The sequence below is a fragment of the Xenopus tropicalis genome, chromosome 2 (genome assembly GCF_000004195.4).
Source record: "Xenopus tropicalis strain Nigerian chromosome 2, UCB_Xtro_10.0, whole genome shotgun sequence".
Taxonomy (NCBI): Eukaryota; Metazoa; Chordata; class Amphibia; order Anura; family Pipidae; genus Xenopus; species Xenopus tropicalis.
In genome coordinates, this window is record NC_030678.2 from 13816572 (window position 1) to 13834551 (window position 17980).

Consider the following 17980-nt stretch of genomic DNA (forward strand, 5'->3'; position numbering starts at 1 on the left):
GGTAAAAAAAATCCCCCCCACCTGCACTTTTGCGCAGTATCCCTGGGAGTCAGTGGGAAGGGCAAGAGGTAGTTGGGAGGTTAATTTTTTACACCAGCAGCGAATCCACTAAGTGTCACATTAGCTGTAGGTCAGTCTGTGTATGGGCCATCTTTAGCCTCCCCAAACAAAAAAGTCACCCTCCGCCTATGTTTATCAGACTTAAGGTATGTAGATCCAAATTACAGAAAGATCCCTTATCTGGAAAACCCCAGGTCCTGAGCATTCTGTATAACAAGTCCCATACCTGTGCAAGATAAAAAGTGCAAGGAATTTCAGCATCAATAAAACTAATTTGCCCATAGTCTTCTGCAGCAGGAAAAAAATCTAATAGAAGGCTGAAGAAGCACAAAAAGAAACTATTTAATATATTTAAGAGGAAAAAATAAACCATTAGGCCAAAGACACAAGGGGAGATTAGTCTCGCAGCAACTAATCACTGTGACTTACCGGCCATAGGTTACTATACTAGTCGCTGTGACTAATTGCGTGCTGTTTGCGCTGCTGCGGATTAGTCGCCACGTGTGCTTTCGCGCTTACAGTTTGGCTGCATTGTATTCACCATGACAGCCCCCCTTTATATTTTCCCAGCTTCCCATGGCTTACGCTTGGATAGTGAGCACCACAGGGCACGGACTCGCTGTGTATGTACAATTACCTGTAAACAGAGCTGTGTGTAATTAGTGCCGTTTAGGAATGATCATAATGAGAGGTTAATTGTGCATTTTATTTCTTGTCCTTTCACAGCTCTGCTGAATAGACCTGGAGGCACGCAGATTACCCCCTGAAGTTCACAAGACACACGGACGACTTGTTTGTGAGCTTCTGTGCCCTTCAGCGAGTTCCCAGAGCGGCTGCGAGATCAAGCTTGTCCCAGAGAATGCTCGGCTGCACCTCCATGAATGGCAAAGGTTAAGCATAACTGACCTACCTTGAACTACTAGTATTAACCAGCTAATAGCACTGATCCCACAACCTACAATTATCTGAAGAAAAGCAGCACTTTCCAGCGCTGCCACTTGACAAGGCCAATTGCAATAAATGAATTCTATTAGTGTTGCACTGGAATGATCCAATTGCTGTAGGATAAGCCCCATAACCCCATCCAACAAGGGTGCAATGTGTAAGGACTGAACCCCATTAAATGGGTTATTCACCATTAAATTAAAGTTTAGTATGATATAGATATTCCAAGACAATTTGCTACTGGTCTTCATTTTTTATTTTCTGTAGGTTTTTTTTCAGTTAATCAGCTTTTTTGATCAGCAGCTCTCCAGTATGGAATTTCAGCAGCTATTTGGTTGCTAGGGCCTTGTTAACCTTAGCAACCAGGCAGTGGTGTGCACGAGAGACTGGAATATGAATAGGAGAGAGACTGAATAGAAAAATAAGTAATAAAAAGTAACAATAGCGATAAAATTGTAGCCTCACAGAGCAATAGTTGCTTGGCTGCCGGGGTCAGTGACCCCCCCATTTGAAAGCTGGAAAGAGGCAGAAGAGAAAGGCAAATACTTCAAATAATGACCAATTGCAACGTTGCTAGGATTAGGACATTTTAATAGTTAACTACATGTAATGGAGTAAGCTTGACTTGTCACTAGTAAACCATTGTAACCAATCGAGAGGCAGCATTTGCCGGTAACTCATTTGAAAGCAAAACTGTAATGGGTTGCCATGGGCTACTGGACTTGGGGCAAACTGTGCAACCTTTAATAATACTGTAACAATGGTGAAAATATAGATTCCCAGTAGTATGTGAGAAAGCAGGCAGCATACTTCCTCCACTTCCTCCAGTTATTACTTCCTGCTTCCTTCTTTCCTGGGAGGAGCCCTAAATGGGGCAGCATACTTCCTCCACTTCCTCCAGTTATTACTTCCTACTTCCTTCTTTCCTGGGAGGAGCCCTAAATGGGGCAGCATACTTCCTCCACTTCCTCCAGTTATTACTTCCTACTTCCTTCTTTCCTGGGAGGAGCCCTAAATGGGGCAGCATACTTCCTCCACTTCCTCCAGTTATTACTTCCTGCTTCCTTCTTTCCTGGGAGGAGCCCTAAATGGGGCAGCATACTTCCTCCACTTCCTCCAGTTATTACTTCCTACTTCCTTCTTTCCTGGGAGGAGCCCTAAATGGGGCAGCATACATCCTCCACTTCCTCCAGTTATTACTTCCTGCTTCCTTCTTTCCTGGGAGGAGCCCTAAATGGGGCAGCATACTTCCTCCACTTCCTCCAGTTATTACTTCCTACTTCCTTCTTTCCTGGGAGGAGCCCTAAATGGGGCAGCATACTTCCTCCACTTCCTCCAGTTATTACTTCCTACTTCCTTCTTTCCTGGGAGGAGCCCTAAATGGGGCAGCATACTTCCTCCACTTCCTCCAGTTATTACTTCCTACTTCCTTCTTTCCTGGGAGGAGCCCTAAATGGGGCAGCATACTTCCTCCACTTCCTCCAGTTATTACTTCTTACTTCCTTCTTTCCTGGGAGGAGCCCTAAATGGGGCAGCATACGTCCTCCACTTCCTCCAGTTATTACTTCCTACTTCCTACTTTCCTGGGAGGAGCCCAAATGAGACAGCATACTGATGGCCCCACTGTGCCAGACAGTAACAAGCAGCCATGTTAGGGAAGGCACTACTAACTCCTGCAGGTGAAACATACAGTATATATATGCAGTTAGATCCCTACAGTATTATCCCTTTGTTCCCAAGCTGTGAGGCTGGGAGTATTGCCGGAGCCCAGTCTCTAGGCCTTACAAGGAAAAAGCCTGTTTGCTCTCCCTGATACACCTGAAAGCCCAGCTCTAAGGTTACTTAGGGTGAGACTAAGGGTTAACACTTATTTACTGGTCTATATAATCTTGGGACTATGGCTGATACACTAATGGTTTCATATACCCATTGCGTTGTTATGAGCTAAGGGCCCCAACCAAAGGTTTCAAGTTTATTGTCATATACTAATAACAATGAAGCATCATTACTGTAATGAAATTTTTTCGACCCGTGTTCCTCCCAACTTTACGTAGACAAAAAAAAAAATACAAAGATTAAATATAATAAAAGTGTGCAATAAAGGTACAAGTATTTACAATAAAAAAAATGCAATGGAATATTTTGAAATTGTGTAGTGAGGATTTAAAGTGACACTGCGAAGAGTCCAGTAGTTATGGGGAGTGTGTGTTGGTTTGTGCAGAATGTCAGCAGTTCAGAAGCCTGATGGCTTGTGGGTAGAAACTGTCTCTGTACCTGCTGGTGCGGGTCTGGATGCTCCTGTACCGCCTGCCTGATGGTAGGAGCGTGAAAAGACTGTGGCTGGGGGGGCTGGGGTCAGGTTGGAACTTCAAGGTGAGGTTGGACAACCGCTGCCCTACTGGCACTTGGCTCCCCCAGGCCCTGAAACACCACTAAGAGGGCGGAGAAAAAGGAATGAAACAGCTCCTTACTGAACAAGGATTTATTAAGCTTACTGCTCAAATGGTATATAGCACAGCAGGGCAATATATCTGGGGTAATCACTGCCTGATTATTTCTTACTGCCACCCTACAGGGCAAGCTGAGCAGCAGTGTCATTTATAAACGTACAACCCCCCCCCCCCAACATTTGCATATTAATAACCAGGGGGGCTCAACCTTGACTAAACCCAATCGGGCCCTCTTGCTCCTAATGCGCCCGAAACCCCGCCCACATTCTGGGAAATCCTTTCCTTTTTGGGATTCTCCATTTAGACACCCAAGAAGTGGTTAACAGCTGTATCAATGCCCCCCCCCCCCCTCAAAAATAAAGAGCTGACATCATGATTGGTTATCAACTAGTCCTAGTCTGGGTAAGCATATGGATTCACCAGTATTTTCTATGATAAATACAGTAATATTTACATCTTGATTGTCCAGCTCAGCTCAAAGTGAGAAATGGCCCAGGCCAAAGGCTAATCTGCTATTACAGCTACTTATATCATTCCATAAACACTACTGCTATAAACACTCCATGCTATAAATACCAGCAGGCTCTTTGTATGTAAATATCAAACTTTAGTACTTTAAAATGTTTATTCTGGACCATTAGCAGCTGGGGAACAAATACCATTTAATGGGAAGTATCCAATTCCAAATCCATCAGTAGCGTGTGGTTAATAAATCTTATTAACAATCAGTCTTCTTATTTTTCTTATGATTTTTTTACGGGATTTGAAGGAGACATCAATATGATGCTTATCTTCATTTTATTATTCTTCCTTTCTCACAATATGTAATGATGCAGAGAAGAAAATCACTTTGAAACGTTCATAATAGAGCGGCCTAGAGGAAAGGATAGACAGGGCTGGAGGAAAGGATAGAGAGGGCTGGAGGAAATGATAGAGAGGGCTGGAGGAAATGATAGAGAGGGCTGGAGGAAATGATAGAGAGGGCTGGAGGAAAGCATAGTGAGGCTGGAGGAAAAGATAGAGAGGCTAGAGGAAAGGATAGAGAGGCTAGAGGAAAGGATAGAGAGGCTAGAGGAAAGGATAGAGAGGCTAGAGGAAAGGATACAGAGGCTAGAGGAAAGGATAGAGAGGCTAGAGGAAAGAATAGAGAGGCTAGAGGAAAGAATAAAGAGGGCTAGAGGAAAGGATAGAGAGGCTAGAGGAAAGAATAAAGAGGGCTAGAGGAAAGGATAGAGTGGCTAGAGGAAAGAATAAAGAGGGCTAGAGGAAAGGATAGAGAGGCTAGAGGAAAGAATAGAGAGGCTAGAGGAAAGGATAGAGAGGCTAGAGGAAAGAATAGAGAGGCTAGAGGAAAGAATAGAGAGGGCTGGAAGAAAGAACAGTGAGGCTGGAGGAAAGGAAAGAGAAGGCTTGAGGAAAGGATAGAGAGGCTAGAGGAAAGGATAGAGAGGGCTAGAAGAAAGACTATAGAGGCTGGAGGAAAGGATAGAAAGGCTAGAGGAAAGAATAGAGAGGGCTAGAAGAAAGAACAGAGAGGCTGGAGGAAAGGAAAAAGAGGCTAGAGGAAAGGATAGAGAGGGCTAGAAGAAAGAACAGTGAGGCTGGAGGAAAGGAAAGAGAAGGCTTGAGGAAAGGATAGAGAGGCTAGAGGAAAGGATAGAGAGGACTAGAAGAAAGACTATAGAGGCTGGAGGAAAGGATAGAAAGGCTAGAGAAAAGAATAGAGAGGACTAGAAGAAAGAATAGAGAGGCTGGAGGAAAAGATAGAAAGGCTAGAGGAAATAAAGCAAGAGGGTTGGATCAAGAACTTTTTGGGTTTAATAATAGATATTTTACATAACATGGTGTAGAGCATGGTGAACATGTACAGCGTATGTCCCCTTTAATATTTTAATTGTAAATCCCTAAACTTAACATATGTATGTGCATCTTACCCAGGCGGCAGTCCCACGCTGACAGAATAATCAGTATGTACGTATGTACTGTACCTCTAGAGCATTGCTTGTAGCACCTATTGGGTTCAAGAACCCCTTTGAGGCCTAACTATTGGCCAGGGCCCTCTTAGCTCATGATAAGGTTGCAAATATATGAAAGCATTGTTGTACTGGCCATTCAGCCATAGTGCCAAGATAACCTAAGACATTCAAGAATTGTTCATAACAAATGTTGCTGGCATTAACCCTCAAGGTGGGCTTCCAGGAGTATCTAAGAGAAATGATTATGCCTCACAACATGAGTTTCTGGTGCAGGGGTGTGCGGTGTGTAGGTACAAAGGGAAAGAGGGCTGAGGGCTAGAAGCATGGGGAGTTAGTGGGCTGCCTGTTCTACACAGATGCACCCCAGTGTCCTGCACAATGTTAGGGTGTTAGGGAGTCACATCTATCCGTGTTTAGCAGGACTTTGGAAGGTGGGCAGGCTGACCAACAAAGGATGTTAGAGAACACAGGCCTAGACCACTGCCTTTTAAACATAAACATTTTTCAAAGAAGCCTGTATGTTGAGGCTATACAGTAAATGCCATTATGTATATGTGTGTGGGTTAGTCTTCATATGAACCATAGTTTTATTGAAACCACAGATTCCTAAAGCCATGCTTGTGAGAGGCCCAGCCCAAAGGCCTAATTTGAGGCTAATGCTTATTGGCTGTCTTGGATATACCTGAGACAATAGTAGGGTGAGTGGCCATCACAGCCATGTTTATAGACAAAACCATATTTTGGATAACAACACTATTCCTGAAGACCTTTGACCAATCTCTTCCAGGACTAGACATCTTTGACCATATCTTTTTTGCTTTCCTAGTCTTCTGACCCCTATCACAGCCATGTTTATAGACAAAACCATATTTTGGATAACAACACTATTCCTGAAGACCTTTGACCAATCTCTTCCAGGACTAGACATCTTTGACCATATCTTTTTTGCTTTCCTAGTCTTCTGACCCCTATCACAGCCATGTTTATAGACAGAACCATATTTTGGATAACAACGCTATGCCTGAAGACCTTTGACATGACCAATCTCTTCCAGGACAAGACATCTTTGACCTAGTCTTCGGACCCCTATAAGGGACCCTACACCCATCTTAGGTGCCATCACCACTGACTTCCCTGGAAGGAAGAACAATCTCTTTATATATATATTTATTTGCATCCTCTGTCCATTTCCCCAACAATCTGGCCCCCAAAACAAAGCTACAATTTATGTCCTCAAAGAGTCAAGCTGGTGTGACGGATAATTGCACCCATATCCGCTTTGTAGTCACCCTACAGAATTGTGGCTTGCCTTCCGCCATGAGGTTTATCAGAAGAAGCTGTCATTTCATTAACCACAAGGAGAGAGACCAGAAGCCGAGTTCTACTGCATCAGCCGGGACTATTTGCATAAGAACGGACTGAGTCAGAGTTCTTCCTTGCAAGCCCTCTCCATGCATCGCAATGGCTTTCAGCTATAACCAAGGGGAGGGCAGGTGGAGAGGAGCCACACTGAAGGGAAAGAAAGTAGTAGACATCCCTCAACGTCACGTGATGCAAACCAGCCAATAAAGGGAGACTGCCAAAAAAAAAAGGGGAACAGCTACAATTTTTTTCTCATTATTTTGGGTTGTGTGCAAGACTTGTTTGGGCCTCAGAAGCAACCACAGAACCACAAGCTGCGCGCAGACACTCGAGAGTGGATCCGGGATATTGGTCAGCAGAAAGGGGCGAATCATTTTCGTTGACTGAAAAAAAAACCACAAGACTTTCAGACATTGGTAAGCGGAATCCCAACCACAGCCAATCCACTGTATTTATTATTAGTATTGGGGGGGTGTTTCTTTTCTTTTTTTGTTTTTGCACAATTTTGAATTTTTCTTCAACGGCTTCATCGCCGGCCGTAGGTTTGAGTGCAGGGGGAGCCCAGACAGTGAGCGAGCCAATCTGGGAGCATGGGTGCACTTTAAACCAGATTTGGGCCTTTGCAATCTTAAAATTTCAGCAAAATTGTACTTTTCAGCTTATTTTTTATTTTACAAAAAAACTAAAACTCCAGGCAGGAAGTTGAAGCACACGCGATGGCCTCACATAGTGCCTTCCAGTCATTTCCTTTATACCCGCCGTGCTTCTTCAGAGGTGAGTTTTTATTTCTTTCCCTTTTGTCGGCGCTGTTTTTGGGGGAAATGGCCAGAACGAGGCAGAAGGAGGGGGGTATTTCCTTGGGCGCAAAGAGTCACATAGGGCCCCCGGGGTGGAAAATGGTGATAAACATTTACATGATGGGCTATGGGCAGATATTATGCACTATATATATATATTATAGACTGGGGGGCTTGATCTGTCACTCGGGTCCTGGCCGCCATTAATTCCTGAAGATTTAACAAATGTTTATACTTTTTGGGGGGTACATTTCTAAACTTGAATGGAATTTTTTGTTGTATTTTTTGTTGGTTTTGGGTGGAAGGGAATATATTTGTTTACAGCCTGAAGCTGTCTGCAAGGGGTGCAAGTAATAGGGACCCCCATGCTCCCTTCGGTTCCTGGGAGGGGGCAACAGAAACCCTTTATATCAGGCCTGTCCAACCCGCATTCTCCACCTGCTGGTGAGTGAATGCTGGGAGTTGTAGTTGAACCGTGGCTGCAGGTTGAGTTATAAACAAACAAGACCCTCTGGCCAGCACTAAGGACCGCCCCAGGCTGATCTTCCAATGAGCGTTTAAAGGCTACACATTCCAACATCCCTCTATTGGCATTACTTGGCAGCCAAATCACTGGGAATATTTTCAGTGTTTATTTACATTATGGTCTCAGTCCTTACAGTCACCATTATTTCAGCTGCACCAATAATATATAATTTAAAGGGCAAGTTCACCTAAATACGTAAACATGTAACAGTTTATAGATGGTCCACATACTTCATTCTTTCGTTTTTTCTTATTTTTTATTTCTTCTAATTCAGGCCCTCCACTACTCATACATCCAACATTCTGACTCCCCAAATGCTTCCATGTTGCTAGGGTTGATAATGCCTAGCAACCAGATTGAATTACTTCTACTTGGGCTAACATGATAATTGGTTCCCTTTTGTTTATAAGTTCTGTGTTTAATTGCCAAGTGTTTTGAAGGTTAAATTGATTGATTTCAAGTAAAATTGTGGTCTTAGAAAGCGTCACTATGGTGGCTGTACATTAAATTCAGTTATTTATACTCATACTAGGGGTTTGGGTCTGTTGAGGGTAATGATGCTAATTAGGATCCAGATTTGGTTCGGCCGGGACCGTGGATTCGTCCGATATCGAATCCTTCTAAAAAAGGCTGGATTCGGCCGGAATACGGGATTCAGTGCATCCCTACTGCTTATTGGCTGCTATGAATTACTAGACGTAGATCACATTTTATGGCTCTAATTGATTACTCCATAGAGCCTTGGCAGGTTTCTACTTAATACTGGTGGTGCCAAGCCCTGTGGCAGTTAGGGGATGCTGGGAGATGTAGTCCAACATTAATTAATAATAATAATGAATCATAAAGTGTTACTGTTGCGGCCCCTTCCCTTGCAAAGTGGGGGCCACAGAGTTACACCCCGGCTCCCCGGCCCCCTGACTTACAGCTATAAACAGAATTTTATGGGTGAGAGTGCAGATGTTTCTTCAAACCACAGAACAGATGCCACTTGGTATGAAGAGGATAAATTTGTTAGTCAACAGTCAGTGACACAAGGAGCCGTCGGAATGCAGTCAGCTGCCTGCCAGTCACCCCAAGCTGAATCATACAATGAGCCCCGCTGCCCAGCTCCGGCTCCAACTCTCACAGGCTGAAGGGAGGAAAACAATCCGAATTGTTAACAGTTTCTTAGTTGCAAATAAAACGGCTTTTGCCGGCATTACTGGGGGATTTAGCACAAGTGACTCATGCGGATTTGTGTGACTCTCACATTCCTGCCGTCGGCCTGTACGGAGAGAGGGGCTCCCTGTGCCAACAGCTCCCTCAGCTGTGCCAGGGCAAGCACCGCATGTAGCCCGGCCAATCAGAAACTCACATTGCTTGGCTGCGATAGACTGTACCAGACCAGAATTTGCCCTTGGCAATGTTGTGGATGACATATTATTTAGTATAGAAATTAGCAGCAGGTATGGGATCCCTTATCTGGAAACCCATTATCCAGAAAGATCTTCCATAGACCCCATTATAAACAAATAATTAATTTTTACAAATGATTTCATTTTTCTCTGTAATAATAAAGCAGTACCTGTACTTGATCCCAACTAAGATATAATTACCCCTTATTGGGGGCAGAACAGCCCTATTGGGTTTATTTAATGGTTAAATGATTCCCTTTTCTCTGTAATAATAAAACAGTACCTGTACTTGATCCCAACTAAGATATAATTACCCCTTATTGGGGGCAGAACAGCCCTATTGGGTTTATTTCATGGTTAAATGATTCCCTTTTCTCTGTAATAATAAAACAGTACCTGTACTTGATCCCAACTAAGATATAATTACCCCTTATTGGGGGCAGAACAGCCCTATTGGGTTTATTTAATGGTTAAATGATTCCCTTTTCTCTGTAATAATAAAACAGTACCTGTACTTGATCCCAACTAAGATATAATTACCCCTTATTGGGGGCAGAACAGTCCTATTGGGTTTATTTAATGGTTAAATGATTCCCTTTTCTCTGTAATAATAAAACAGTACCTGTACTTGATCCCAACTAAGATATAATTACCCCTTATTGGGGCAGAACAGCCCTATTGGGTTTATTTAATGGTTAAATGATTCCCTTTTCTCTGTAATAATAAAACAGTACCTGTACTTGATCCCAACTAAGATATAATTACTAGTGATGAGCGAATCTGTTCCATTTCGCTTCGCCGAAAAATTCGCGAATCTTTGAAAAGATCCGCGAAACGGCGAAAAATTTGTGAAACGGCGAAAATGTCGTGCGACAAAAAAATTGTCGCCCGCGGCTATTATTTTGTCGCGCGGCTATTATTTTGTCGCGCGGCTATTGTTTCGTCTCCCGCGGCTATTGTTTTGTCGCCCGCGGCTCTTGTTTCGTCGCCCGCGGCTCTTGTTTCGTCGCACGGCTCTTGTTTCGTCGCCCGCGGCTCTTGTTTTGTCGCGCGGCTATTATTTCGTCGCCCGCAGCTATTATTTTGTCGCACGGCTATTGTTTCGTCGCGCGGCTCTTGTTTCGTCGCCCGTGGCTATTATTTTGTCGCCCGCGGCTATTATTTTGTCGCCCGCGACTATTCTTTTTTGACGCCGGCGACAATTTTTGGACGTGCGGCGAATTTTTCCGCGGCGAAATTTTTCATCCGTTTCGCGAAACAATCCGCCAATGGCGAAACACGGAAATTCGCCGCAAATCCATGCCTGGCGAAACTTTTCGCCCATCACTAATAATTACCCCTTATTGGGGGCAGAACAGCCCTATTGGGTTTATTTCATGTTGAAATGATTCCCTTTTCTCTGTAATGTGCTATACCTGCCCCATGTTGGGCCATAATCACAGTGGTTTATATCAGGGCTTGTGTATTATGAGTAAAGCTGCCCGTACACGTGTCCATGTTGACTCCAGCGCTGCTGGCCCATGTATGGTACCGTTTCCACTGACATGTGATCCCATTTGCTTAGGCCCAAAGCCATTCTGCATGTAGCACCCAATATCCTCAGGGGCCCAGTTTGCAAATCACAGAGCCACTACTGTAAAACTGCCAGCTGGCGTATGGTTTGGGTGGCCACTTAAAAGAAGCGGGTGCAAAAAATAGATCAAAACAGCAGTGATGGTGCCAGCGCCACCTCGGGCACACAGACGTTCCAATGCAGTTTATATACAGTATGTCTAGGAAGGGAAGCCGTTAGAAAAAGGGGAAATCAGACCAAAATAAAACATTTTAGTTGTTAATTGTTTCTGAACCCAAGAGAAAATAAATGTTCCACATTTATTTATAAAGCGCCAACATATCCCGCAGCGCTGTACAATAAGTGGGTTACATACATTGGACATACAGGGTAACATATAAAGCAATCAGTAACTGATACAAGAGGTGAAGGGAGCCCTGCCCAAAAGAGCTTACACTCTACAAGGAGAAAGGATTGAGACACAAGGTGTAGACTTCTACTGTAGTATCAGGCTTTTGGCTCAGCTGAGTAAAGCATTTTCATTACTGGTAATGAGTTCCATCAGTCCCCTGGTTGGGACAATGGAGCTACTTCCTGTTCTGAAGAACAGGAAGTGTTGTGTGCAGATTAAAGGAAAATTCTGTCTTCTAAGCTAAAATTTTTAAAGAGCCCCACACAACACAGAACCCCCTAATATACCTACCTATCTGTTCCTTCATATATGCTGAAATCCAGCTGCAAAACAGTTCTTCTCTTTCTGCATCATTTGAAATCCTGGCAGGGGAGGAGGGACTAAAACATTGATGTTACAAATTGTAACAACTTCTCCACAGCTTACAGACAGCATGCAGGAACTACATAACCCACAATGCATTGCACTGGGATGTTCCTTTCCTTATTGACATCACGTGTGCAGCAGGGAATTGTGGGATTGGGAGGATGCAGGCTGAAGGCAGGCTGAGGGCAGGCGACTACTGTTACATTTTATTTGAGTCACAAAGTAGCCAGCCAGATCAGCAGGGGAACAGGGGGCGGGGCTTAGGGAACTGCTCCAAACCATATTATTACATTAAAAACCACGAAAAGGCTGCATATTTTTTAACTGATGTATATTGCAAAGTTGATTGAAATCATGTTTACTTTAAAAAAGCTCAAGTTGTGTTTGGGTGGAGTGGCTTCCCCACAATGTTACTGTACGATGCTGAAAACACATTCTTTTGAACTGGAGGGAAACTATATTTGTTCCTATGAGGGCAGGCTATTTGTTCAGACTGAGTATTCGGTCCCTGACATAGATCTTCCCTGCTCCAAAGCATTTTCAATAGTTAGTTTTGACTTTAGAAACCATTAGCTCTAACCATTTCATTGTGCAATGTGCAGGTTGCTATGTAATCAAACACACAGCAACAGTCTTTTCATGGAGGCACTGTAGATTCTACATTGAAGGGTAGTTAAATGCTTACTTCGTTGTGTTTTATTCAGTATTGATTTTTCCGGGGGTTAATACAGACTTTATAGAGATGGAGAACACTTGGTTATGATGCTGCCCAACTCACATTGGCATTGGGCACAGTATGGCACAGCGCTGCTTCGCGTCACACTGGTCACAGTGGTGGGTCTTGGTGACAAATGCCACCGTGTTAGAGAGACATTATCACTGTCTTTGTTACATGTTATGGCTATGACAGTGGGTAGAGCAGACCCTGGGGCTGCTAAGGAAACCTGGAGGAAGGTAGGGGCCCCTCTGACCAATGTGCAGATCTATGGGGCAGCCTTGGCCAGACATTCTGAGCTGACAGTCAAGACTCATTCATATCTGCAGCCCCCCACTGTAATCATGTGAAAAAGGTACAATTGTGCCCAAAACAGCCCTATCGTGCAATGGTGATGCCTCCATAGTCCAACAAAGGCTAATGAAGTTAATAGGTCCAGCTAATAACACATATATCTGTATTACCCATAATACATTGTAGGTGGGTGAGCATTTCAATTTAAGCAGTAATATATAATGGCTGATATATAAAGCCTGTTTTTTAATTAACTATTTTTGCTATACATATATATATATATACAATATTGACTCCTACTTAAAGATAATAAAAAAAATAATAAAAAATACAAATAAAAAAAGTAGTAGCCATGTTTTTCATTGATATATCAGCCATGTTGGGTATTTATATTTGTAATCTATAGATAACTAATTAATAAATCACCAAACTGGAGAGTTAGTAGATGGTTACAACTGTGCCCCCTGAATGAGGGAATAGGGGTCAGTTTTGGCAGTAGAACTACATTAATAGATACTTTGCTCTTTATGGAGCAGTATGTTCCTACTGAGAATTAAGTATTAAAGCTGCAAGATCTGAGCAGTTGCCTAAAGTGTTAGTTTCCCTTTTACTTTTTGTAAAGGGTGTTGTTATTTTATCACCAATGTAACGGTTCATTATTCTTCTTAAAGGGGAAGTGCACCTTAAAAAACTTTAATGATAATGTACAGCAAGAGGGGGTTTCTATTAAGAGCCATTCGTTGGGCTGGAGACCCAGTGACTAGACTAGCCTGATTTATTCTATTTTATTTATTTGTTTCTATATATTTTTTAGACATTTTTTATGTATTTGTTCTATTTCTTATTTATTTATTTGTATTTTTTTATAATTATTATGTGATGTATTTATTTTGTGCAGTTATTTTTTTATAACTGTTACTCTTTTATTACTCTATTTTATTTATTGTTTATTTTTTTATATCATTTTTAACGTATTAAATCTGTTTATATCTTTTAGATCTTATTTATTTATTCGTATTTATTTTTTATATATCTTGCTATTATTTTTTTATTGATATAGCAGCAGCACAGTGCTGTATAGTCATTTCTAAATATCAAATAAAAATGAATGGGTCACTGCAAACAATATAAGGAAAATAAAAAAAGGAAAAACACTAAACATCAGTCTTTATTTATACTAAAACAAAATATGTCCCCTACAGTATATAATGGCAGCCTTAATTCTTTAAAATGCTTATCATAAAGAATATACTATAGCAAAAAAAATCCCAGTCAGAATAAATATTATGGTCAGAGTGTGTCCCAGAAGGTCAGAGGTTGAAAGGCCAGTGAATGGGCTGAGTTCTATTATCTTATATCTGGACAGGGAACCTCAGTGGGAACAACATTGCTCCTTTGGTGCAAGAATAACAGCCATTAGGGAGACGGATTGTTCTTTGCCATAATATTCAGCTTGTTGTTTACCCAGACTGAGGGAATGCCCAACATGGCCTCTCTAGCCTAGGAAATTTATGGCAGGTGAAACTGGAGGAAAAAACAGAAAGTTCTGTACTTTGGGCTTTACTTTATCAGCCCGTGCAGTTGTCACAAAAGGAAATCCATTCCTCTTTTTTTTTACCCCGATAACGTGAAAATTGAAGAAAACACCAGGCGTTTCTTGGAGTGTATTTTGAACGTTGTCAAGCGCTGTGACATATGAATGCATTGTGGTGTACCACAAAAGGTCTGGGACTCTATCGGAGCAAGCCATGCCCTCCTCTGCTTTTGTTCAACTGCTAGCTCCTATCCAGTGTCAACACACTATAATGTTTCAGTGCTCGGCAGCTCCCATGTATCTGTACATTACCCAACAACAACACGCATTTCCCCATCAATACACCGAAAATGGTCCGGTCAGTTGTATGGCTGACTAGCCGGGGGTGCAGTAAATAATGTAGTTGCTTCTCACTGCTGCCTTGAAGAGCTGAGGTCCAGGGTTTGATTTTAGCTGAGCCCTATCTCCAAGGAATATGTTTGCTCTTGTTTGTGTTGGTTTTATAGCTTCCTCCCACACTCCAAGCACACACAGACAGTTTAATTGGCTCCTGGTTAAACTGGCCTGTCAGACTGGGGTACCTGGGGACCCCCAGAGAACCTTCCATGCTGCTTGTCTCCCTCTGCCTCCTTCTGCTTTGCTGAAACTCCTGTCCTTACAAATGAGAAAAGCCATTTCTATAAGTAAGCGGTGAGCTGGAAGCCTCAGTAGGTGGCAGTTGAGGACCCCAGGAAAGAAGCTCACCAGAATTTTTCCCAGTATCCCAGTGTTGTGTGAATGTAATAGGGACCCAGTAGTTCCCAAGCTTTTGGGATGGACCCACTATGGGAGAAAGGTTTGAGTAGTGTCAGGGGTGAATGCCGAATACCAGGTTGGTGTTAGAATTGGGGGAATTGGTGTGGAATTGCTCTTCTACGTCTGAATATCCAACCTTAAGGTCATTTAGGGTGAGACTTGGAACGTATTTGCTCTCTTAGATATAATTAAAACTATTACTCGCTAATACTTCACTATTTTACTATATCTATACTCATTTGATGAGTTAAATGGGACACTAACCAAAAGTTGGACCTGCAAGGGGGCCCCTGGCCAATGGTTGGATGTTCAATAGGCCCTGACCTAAGGTTGCCCCTTCAAGGGGGCCCCTGGCCTAAGGTTGGAGCTTCAAAGGGGCCCTGTCCTAATATTGGACCTTGAAGTGGCACTTGAACCAAAAAGACCGTAGGACTGTATTAATTAGATAAAATTATTCAATGCATCCCTAGCAAATAACCTATAAAAGAGAGTGGGCAGTGGAGCATCTCTGGATATGTGGTTTTAGGCTGGCAGAAAGTTCTAGGAGTTCTAGTTTAACAACGGCTGATGGGCTCTGTAGGTTGGACAGTACTACACCATAAAAGACGTAGGGGCGCCAATAAGTCCCAGGCCCCACCACATCTAAAGACAGCCCTAAGAGAAAGAACACTTGTGAGTAATTGTGTTTTCCCTACTGCTTCTGAAGGAAAGAACCCATCCATTATATGATGTGGTCAAAATCAATTCACTTGTAGACTATCTAGTGAATATTCAGATATTTTGTGCCATAATGAGCTTCTGTGTTACAAGTTCTTCCTCCATAAACTCGAAAGGCCTTCTGGTAAGAGAACGCGCTGTTGTTGCAGAATAGGTCTGTTTATTTTCATGTTCATCTTGTACTTATTATACTAGCGGTAAGGGCCATAAAACACATTCATAAAATATGTGCGGTAACGGAGAATCCCCACTAATCCTCGGTGGCTCCAACGCAGCTTCTGGACTCAGGGAACGACCCAAAACCTTCCAGCCTCGCGAACAATAGAGACTCAGAGGGAGACAAACAGTCTTAGTCAGAATGGACATTGGAGATACAAAGTATCTTATGTTAAGAAAACAGGGTGAAGTGCCAAGGGGCCAAACATTAGTTTCCCACTAACCACACACACTGGCCATACACAGTGGGGCATCAGAGACTCTCCGTGTGGCAAAAGGTGGGGGTGGAATTGAAACACAAGTCTTTTTTTGTTTTGTTACTAGAGAATTTAGCTGCGTTAGATCTTTATTACATTCCTTCCATAAAACGGAGGGAACTTCTCGTAACACCGACAGGCGTGTTTGTTTTTCCTCTTATTCCTGATCGTACGGGTCCAAGTAGCACCGGCAACACAGTGTAGCCTTCAGCACGGAGACATTGAATACTTTAAGCATTCACTGGGGATCCGCTATGGGCACAATTATGTTGCCTATACTTAGTAATCGTTCTTTTGCCTCTGTTCTCTTTCTTTCTAAACTGTGAATTTTGCACAAACAAATAAAATCAGTCCTCTCACTAATGCAAAGCTTTATATATGTAATATATGTATATGTATGCAAGGGATCCACCCAATACATAATGTTATTGGCTTTAGCAAAATACCAACTCCTTCTCAAAAGATTATGTGAAAACTAAAACTATCTTAGTTGGGATCAAGTACAAGGTATAGTTTTATTATTACAGAGAAAAGGGAATCATTTAACCATTAAATAAACCCAATAGGGCTGTTCTGCCCCCAATAAGGGGTAATTATATCTTAGTTGGGATCAAGTACAGGTACTGTTTTATTATTACAGAGAAAAGGGAATCATTTAACCATTAAATAAACCCAATAGGGCTGTTCTGCCCCCAATAAGGGGTAATTATATCTTAGTTGGGATCAAGTACAGGTACTGTTTTATTATTACAGAGAAAAGGGAATCATTTAACCATTAAATAAACCCAATAGGGCTGTTCTGCCCCCAATAAGGGGTAATTATATCTTAGTTGGGATCAAGTACAGGTACTGTTTTATTATTACAGAGAAAAGGGAATCATTTAACCATTAAATAAACCCAATAGGGCTGTTCTGCCCCAATAAGGGGTAATTATATCTTAGTTGGGATCAAGTACAGGTACTGTTTTATTATTACAGAGAAAAGGGAATAATTTAACCATTAAATAAACCCAATAGGGCTGTTCTGCCCCCAATAAGGGGTAATTATATCTTAGTTGGGATCAAGTACAGGTACTGTTTTATTATTACAGAGAAAAAGGAAATCATTTTTAAAAATTAGAATTATATACTTATAATAGAGTCTATGGGAGATGGCTTTTCCGTAATTTGGAACTTTCTGGATAACAGGTTTCTGGATAAGGGATCCCATACCTGTATATCTATAGTGAAAATGAAAAGACATTTGGACACGCACACCTTTTTCTATAAGAAAGCCTCTCTCTGAGGAAGGTCCCAGATAAAGTGTGCTTCAGTGTTCTTAGAACAAACATAGGGATTCACATTGTCTTATCCTTCTTTTATATCTATTACATATAAACATATTTAGCTGAAATACTGACACAGAATGTAATGTTATGAGTGTAAATTCCTGGCCCTGGGCCCCCAGCCAATAATGTTCCTCAGGAGCCTGTACAACCAGAGGCCTCCCCATCTTCCATATCTTACTGGGCCCTCACAGTCCCAGGGGCCGCTCTCCATACGGTACAACACTGACCAAGGTGATTACGTAACAGGATACAGATTTATAGCTTGGTTTTTGGGCTGAACATAT